General features: G+C 37.4%; 1 long non-coding RNA gene across 1 annotated transcript; it reads left to right on the forward strand.

The window, feature by feature from the left end:
- Nucleotides 1–3,157: 3,157 nt before the first annotated feature.
- On the forward strand, nucleotides 3,158–6,714 carry LOC121512385. The gene is made up of 3 exons (XR_005992107.1): nucleotides 3,158–3,189; nucleotides 4,917–5,024; nucleotides 6,612–6,714. It is a non-coding gene; the product is annotated as an uncharacterized LOC121512385 (long non-coding RNA).
- Nucleotides 6,715–8,359: the final 1,645 nt, after the last annotated feature.

Raw genomic sequence — 8,359 nt, forward strand, 5'->3', positions numbered from 1 at the left:
CGTGGGTGGGCTTTTATGGGGCATGTCCCTATTGGCCAGCGAGTTTTTGAGTGATAGCTCAGTCACTCCAAGGAAACCAGCGGACTATCGTTTTTGCATCAGTTTGACTGAATCATTGATGCTTTATTAAATCTAACTGTTGATTAAACAGGTTTATTTGTCAGTGCAGTAGTAGAGGTTGTATTGTTTCGTACACATATGTGCTTTATCGATTTTTCCAGCCACTTCAGGTGTCGTCTTAGCTCAGTGCTAATTTGGATGTCTATCACTCAGGAAACCGGGGTTCGCATCCCTGCTGTTTAATAATTATTGATGTCTGTATTGATGTCTGTAAGAGTGCTTCTGTTGTAGAGTGATTGACACTCTTAGACCCGCCCCCCGATAACCTGTGAACTTGCACTCAGTCGTGGAGACGTCAGCATATGGTGAGCGGTTGGGATCACTCTTGTAGTGTGACCAGGCTGTCGGCCCAGACAGAACAAGATATTGGTCGCAAAGTCTGACATGCTGCTGTCGTGAATGACCAAAAAAAGCGTGTTGTCTGAGCCGGCCATTAGTCAGCCTCTTTTTATTTTTCATGTTAAAATCTGAATGTAACAATAATCTAATTCTTGCTAAAAGGAACTAAAAATAAGTTAAAGTCTCGTCTCTCCTCATAATAATTTTCTTGTTTCCTAACCAGGCTGAGATTATAAACGTCATCTGAGATGGCAGCTTTACTCTTAGACACACCTACAGGGGAGTCCTGTTCCTCCTGAGAGTCTCAGCTTCAGTATAAAAGGGGACGTTCCTCCTTTGAACCAAGAAGTCTGTTCATGATGAAGCTGGCTCTTGCCCTTGTTGGGATGATCCTCAGCTCTGGTAACGTTACCCTCTTTCTTTAAGGTTGAGCTATTTTTGCAGCAGCAAAGATGAATTTAATCAGAGCTCTAAAGATGAGAATTAGTTACTGCTGCACTTTGCTTTAAATTCTATAAAGATTAATTTGTGTTCTTCTGCAAAGGCTTTTAAATTTTCTGTTTCTTATTTTTCTGTTTACCTTTTGGCTATAGTATAACTTTAAAGTTTTCAATTTAAGTATAACTAAGCTGCTACTGGATACCTAGAATTTCCCTGGGGACTATCTATCTATCTATCTGTCTATCGATCTGTCTATCTATCTATCTATCTATCTATCTATCTATCTATCTATCTATCTGTCTGTCTGTCTGTCTGTCTGTCTGTCTGTCTGTCTGTCTGTCTGTCTGTCTGACTGTCTGTCTGCATGAAAGTTTGTCTCATTATCGTGATAAATAAGACTGAATTGTGCATACTGCCTAAGACGGTACACTTCATGTTCTTTTTCTTTCATACGAAGGCAAAAATGGCGCACACGCCTACAATCTGACCTCTTTAGGTGTGTAACTGCAAAAACAGTATTACAAAACTCAAAGTAAACACTCAGATATGCCTGTTAGGGTTATAATTATATAGAATTAACTATAACGTATATCTTTTCTCTGATGAAGGCAGCGTGTTGAAACGTGTTTGTTGTGTACAGTGTGCAGCAATGCCAAGCAATAAAAACCCTAAAGGAAATAACTGACTGTCAGAATTGGGTGATATCCAATTTTATAATGATGCCAAACCTTTCCCAGATCTTCCCACACTATTACCCCCAGGTTTGAAAAAGAAAAAATACAGTATCTACCATGTCTTATCTGCCTGTTGCATAAGCTCAATGAAAGTACAGTATGGGTCAATGAAGCGTTTCATTCAATCCTTTAACAAAATGCTTCAAAATTTTAAAAACTCATTTAAAAAAGAGAACGTTTATGAAAGGGTCACTAGAAGTGATGTTAACTGCAGCACTGTTTCCATTCTTGACCAGCAAGTAGAGCTGCAGTCTTACACACTCCTCTGCGCTTTCCTTAGACCAGTGTCCCCGCCTCTCTCATCGTAATGATTCTAATAGACAGAGACCTTGTCTGTCCCTCGACCCAGACCATTTATTTCAACAAATAAAGATGCAATAAAAGATGTGCTAATGATCATAACCTCATTAAAATTAAAACTACAAATAATAATATGACCAATATTACATGTGGTCTTCTTAAAAGTCACATATTATGCAAAAATCACTTTTTCAGGCTCTTCTAGTAAAAAAAAAAAAACATGCCTCTGGCCTGTCCACAATCCCACAAAGACACCCCCCCCATTCACATTTCAGAAAATGTGTGCAGAAACAAGCTGTTATCAGATTTTCCCCTCATGATGTCATTTGGGGAGTTAGCCCCACCCCCAGGTTTGGTTGGCCCTCCCCACTTGGAAGAAAGAGAGGAGGATCAGGAGACAAGGGCAGTTTCCTCGTATCCAAGAGTGATACGACTTCACTGCTATGATAAATTAACACTGGTCCATTACAATAGGCTATAGTTTTTAGTTTAATATTAATGATTAAGACTGGTCTATTATAATAGCCTATACTCTTTATTATAACATTAATGATTAAGACTGGTCTATTATAATAGCCTATACTCTTTATTATAATATTAATGATTAAGACTTGTCTGTTATAATAGCCTATACTCTTTATTATAATATTAATGATTAAGACTGGTCTATTATAATAGGCCACATCAGAGAGTACAGCTTAGACCTTCCCTCCTTGTAAAGTTTCTTTAGATAACTTTAGTTGAATTGGTGCTATACAAACAATGATTGGTCCATTGATTGATTGATATTATTACTCATTCCCCCTTAGTGTAGACTCTTTAGTTTGATAAGTGTTTTTCACTCACATACATTTCTTCTTCCTTTATCAGTTACAGTTGGAGCTCTCAAATGTCTGCATGGCTTTGGAGCTCTATTTTCATCACAGCCATGCAAGTCTTCTGAGGAACAGTGTGCAACCCTTGCCAATACTGGTCAGCCTATAAAGAAATCAGACAAATGCATCCTTGATCTATTCACCGAGTCACTTCTAAATACTATCTTGGTTTTAATTGTCCTATGTATGTTTTACCTTTTAAAACCAAGTTTTGGTTTCAGACAGCGTTCTTACAGTAAAGATGACCATGATGGCCTGTGTGCCGATGTCTATGTGCAGTAAGGGAGCTCAGATGTTCTCAGTCAGTCTTGGTGAGATGAGGAGAGCCACAGCGGTTCGTTGCTGCAACACAGACAACTGCAACAATGACACTCCAGCCCGTGAGTATTTCTGCTACTAAGGCTTTAGTAAACATGAAAATCTACATTCTCTTTTTCCTAAATACACTCAAATCTAACCTTCAGTAATGTTGATTGATAAGGGGCCTTTACGTCAGCGTTAATTTTGGCAGCTATTTTTAATTTTAGTCTTAGTTTTAGTCTTTAAATGAAATGTATTTTAGTTTGTTACATTTTAGTCATTTCTACCCTTTTTAGTTTTAGTTGAAGAAAACTCAAAAACATTTGAGTCTGGTTTTAGTCCATAAAAAGTCCTCATATTTTAGTCTTTACTTTTAGTCCAAGCATTTATTTTCTTGCCTAAATCTGGTACCAAATCATGGTAGTGTGTTCTCTGCACTCTGCCAGACCTGGGGTCCCTGCTTTCTACAGCTTAGTGACAGATTGCAAAATGACAGATTTACCCACAATGGAGAAATATCACGGATTTTGAATGTCCAACAAAAACGGCATTACATTTTAGTCTAGTTTCAGTCATCTTGACGAAAACTAAACTTAGTTTTTGTCAGTTTTAGTCATTACAGATCTATTTTTGTTACTCTTAGTCTTGTTTTTGTCATGGAAAAAAAGGCTGTTGACAAACATTTTAATCATAGTTTTAGTTGATGATATTAAAGCTGCTTTATGTAACAGCATAATTTCTAATTCCACAAAAGTTGGGACACTTTGTAAAATGTTAATGAAATCAGAATATAGATTTTGTGCCTTGGCATTTCCTTGCTGAAATAAGCATGGACGTTCCTGAAAAAGACGTTGTCTGGATGGAAGCATATGTTGCTCCAATCTTGTATGCACCTTTCAGTATTAATGCTGCATTCAAAGATGTGCAGGTGACCCATGCCATGGGCACTAATACACCACCATACCATCACAGACGCTTTTGAACTTTGCATTAATAACAATCCTCTTTATAGCCGTTCTTTCCAAAAACAACTTAAAACGTGGACTCGTCAGACCACAGCACACATTTCCACTTTAGGCCAGTCCATCTCAGAGGAGCTCAGGCCCAGAGAAGTGGGCGGGGCTTCTGGATTGCTTTGGCTTTGTATGGTAGAGTCTTAGCTTACATTTGTAGATGCAGTGATGTACTGTGTTAACTGGCAGTGGGTTTCTGAAGTGTTCCTGAGCCCACGTTGTTATATCCATCACAGAATGATGACAGTTTTTAATACAGGGCTGCCTAAGGGGTCAGAGGTCACAGGCATTCAGTTGGTTGTTTACCTTCCTCATTAGGTGCAGAGATTTCTCCAGATTTTGTGAATCTTTTGACTGTAGATGGTGATATCTCTTACTTCCTTGCAGTTGCACATTAAAGAATTGTTCATGTTGGAATATCACAAAGTGGAGAACCTCACTCCGTCATAGATTGTGAGTGCTCCTAAATCCCAGTCATGGTACTATCACCTGTTACCAATCAACCTATGTACCTGTGGAATGTTCCAGTGTTTTATGAGTATTTCACAACTTTCTTGGCCTTTTCTTAATCCTTTCCCATTTGTGGGATATGATGTTGACATCAAATTCTGTTTCTATATGTATTTAAAAAGATAAAATAGACTTTATGAGTTTATCTAGTCTTTGTGCTGTTGTCAGTTAAATTTAAGATGAAAAGATTTTGAAGTCCTTATATTAGCTATCCTCTATGTTAACCCCTTTCTTTCCAGACTTTTGTTTAACTCCATGTCCCACTCCTTTTTCTTGTGTTTCAGATCCTGCTCTTAAACTAAACGGTCTGAAGTGTGTGACCTGCACTGGCCAAAATGTCTGCAACACAACAGAGTGTGTGGACACAGAGGACCACTGCTTCAGTGGATCAGGTGAGAGTGCACACAGAAGGTCCTAGTGGCTGGGCTGCAGACTTCTACTGTAAATTAGTCATGGAAATGAAGAAATGTGCTGCTAGGTTTGCATCTATCAACACAATGGTGGCAGCATGGCATGCTTCAGGTAGGCCTGGGCAAAATAGCCTAAAAATCATATCACAGTGTTTTTCTTACCTTTGATGGTAACAGTATTATACCAAGGTATAACAAAATTAAAAAGAGATAATGCTTTTCAATCCATATTCAAGTGTTATAAACTAGGGCTGGGCAATTAATCACAAATTAGATTAAATTGCAATATGGCCTGCTGCAATTTTAAAACTGCGAAAGGTGCAATATTTCTTTGACCTGAAATTTGTGACAAAAAACAGTTTAAAACTTTTTTTGAAGCAGAGACATAATGCATTACATATCATGCAATTATTCTACTGGCATATTTTTAGAACAGTGTACTGAAAAACCCTATTTTTCTACATTTTTCTATTATTTTTTGTCAAATATGAGAACCATATTAAAATTATCACTCCCTTTAATACAACAGTTGATATACAATTGGCAAAATGAGTCAAAATCATCACAATTTGATATTTTTCAAAATTGTTAAGCCCTAGTTTAATCTAACATTGTGTTGTTTATAGTATAGAATTAATTATTGCTTGTTTTGGTTGGAAAATACATGAGATGAGAAAGTAATCGCATATTAAATTGCAATTGCAATAATGGGGAAAAAAAAAATCGCAATTAGATTATGTTCCCTAATCGTTCAGCCCTATTATAAACCCCCTTTTCCCCTTAAAACAAGCCTTTGCTGGCATACTCAATTAATGTCTAAACATAGGAACACAGAAAAAAATGTTGTCTCTCTAGGTTTACTTCTGTCTAACTCCAAGTTTCACATTTCCTCTCAATCCTGATGAGGTGTGTTAAGCTGCGAATGACCCAAGCGCGTTTCCTGGTGAAGGCGTTCAAAATAAAAGTGTTTCAGAAAAATAACAGCCGCATACTTTTACTGTGAAGGGCTTGGCGGAAGTATTGTGTTAAGCATTGAGTTAGCTTAGCTTAGGTAGCCGTAGAGTTTTTGCAGCTAGTTTACAGCAACTTTTCTGACCTCATTTAACATCGCAGCCTGGACCTTTGACTCACTGTGGACTTAGAAAAGAAAGTCAAAAGTTAAAAAAGACTTTTAAACGGTTGTTTAAGCCGTTCTAAGATGAAGAGCTGCAGTGCATGGGATCTAGACAAACTGAGACTAGCCAAAGCAGCACTTAGATTGAGTCAAAGCCCCAGGCAGGCTGAAAGGCTGACTGCTCTGCTTGTGTTTAAGTCAGAAATTCATCCACATCATGAGTAGCTTATTAAGCCGAGGTTGGCCGTTGTGTCCTTACAAACTACGCATCTCAGAGTCAGATATCATCAGATGAGAAAAGGCTTGAAGGCTCACAGTGTAAGCCTGCCTATAGGTTAAAGGCCAGTAGCCGTTTTTAGAAAATGCCCCCCCCACGGTTTACTCAACATTTCACACCCTGGCTCTACGATAAACTGCAGCCTCCTAAAATTGATTTTTCTTTGTTTCATTCACAGTGACTGTTGGTGGCAAGACCTCCTCACGCCACGGCTGTGCATCTGCAAACCTGTGTAAAAATAATTCTGCGTGGGCAACTGAGAATTTTTTTGGGTTCTTTTGATTTAGGTACCGGTGCATCTAAGTGTTGGAGGGCCGGCCCGCATAATTCAGCTCCGACCACCAGACTGAGTCTGTTTCTGTTCCTGCTCACTCTCTTTGCTTTTTCTGTCAATTAAAACCAGGAGCAGCACTTCCTGGAGGCATGGGCGTAGCACAGGGGGGGAAAAGGGTATTGATAACCTTGGCTCAAAGTAGGGAGGAGTCCTTGAGATGCCTGTATGGAAACCCACTTGGGTCAAATAAAAAAAGAAAAATAAATGTGAAAGTACAGCAATTGTAAAAAAAAAATTCTAAGTCATAATTATGAGATAAAAGGTCAGAATTATAAGATAAAAAAGGTCATTATTATGAGGTTAAAAAAAAAACAGAATTTTGAGATAAAAAGTCAGAATTATGAGTTCAAAAGTCACGCTTATGAGATTAAAAAGTCATAATTAGAGGAAACAAGTAATAATAATGACATAAAAAGTTATAATGGACTAAATAACTATTTATCTCATAATTTTGACTCTGAATCTTTTAATAATGATTTTTATCTCATAATTTTACATTTTAATCTTATAATTATGTCTAAGGATTTTTTTTAAATTTTCTTACTTCCACATTTTTCTTTTTTAAGTGGCAGAAATGGGCTTCCATATGCCTATAATAAAAAGTGTGTTTTTATTTAATTTTTCTTAATAATTAGTGTCAACAGACTGAAATTTGTATCAAATAGAGTAAAATACAGTTCTGGGGGCCCTCTCTTAAAAATGTCCAAATAATTTGGTCCAGCACTACAAAATAATGCAAGTACATTTAATTTAGCCAAAGTAAAAATAAAAGCTCATAAGTTGGGAAAGTTTGGTTAAGAAATACATCAAAATGCATGTACAGTGCTTAACCAATGTATTAGACCACCTGTCATATTTGTCTCAGAGACCATCCAGCATCGTAAAGTGCTTTAATGCAGACTCTTTCATTTTCAGTCAGCTCTCCACGTTTTACCATTTTGAACAGGAATGAGGAATTTGAAACTGAATTCACCCAAATTTGAGCCGGCTCCCTGGGCTTCTCTGAGAAGTCAAAAATGAATCAAGCATAACATTCAACCACTAAAACTCATTTTTCTGTTCAGCAATGCAAGTAAATAACTATAATTTGACATATTAATCAAGAAATATTATTGAGCTTGTTTATTTTTTAAGTTTTTTTGTAAATCAGTAAATTTAAAAAATTCATGGATAACAATAATAATTCTATGTTAGCATTAAAAATATCATTTGGGTTAAAGAGCTTCTACATATTGGTGTATTAACCACTGCAGAAACATAAAAAATGATTTTGGTAATTACCAATGCTGTTAATCTAGGGCAGCTATGGCATAAACCTTACTTTGGTTAGGGTTAGGGTGGTCTAATAAAGTTGTTAAGCACTTGTTGCTGCGCTAGCCGGCTAAGGGGAGCCCTGTGTAATAGGGGCCCTGATCCCCTAGCTATGCCCCTGCCTGGAGGTGACTGCCGAGCTGTAAAACATGGCATTTGTCTCTCAGGATAATGGAATCAAACCTTCAGTGTGATGGTTTAGCAAAAATAGCTGAAGGCTTTAATGTACATGTGTCTGTGTGCGCACTGTTTTCCACAGGGTTTAGGAGATTATGGTTCGG

Source organism: Cheilinus undulatus, linkage group 7, assembly GCF_018320785.1.
Source record: "Cheilinus undulatus linkage group 7, ASM1832078v1, whole genome shotgun sequence".
NCBI classification, from domain to species: Eukaryota; Metazoa; Chordata; class Actinopteri; order Labriformes; family Labridae; genus Cheilinus; species Cheilinus undulatus.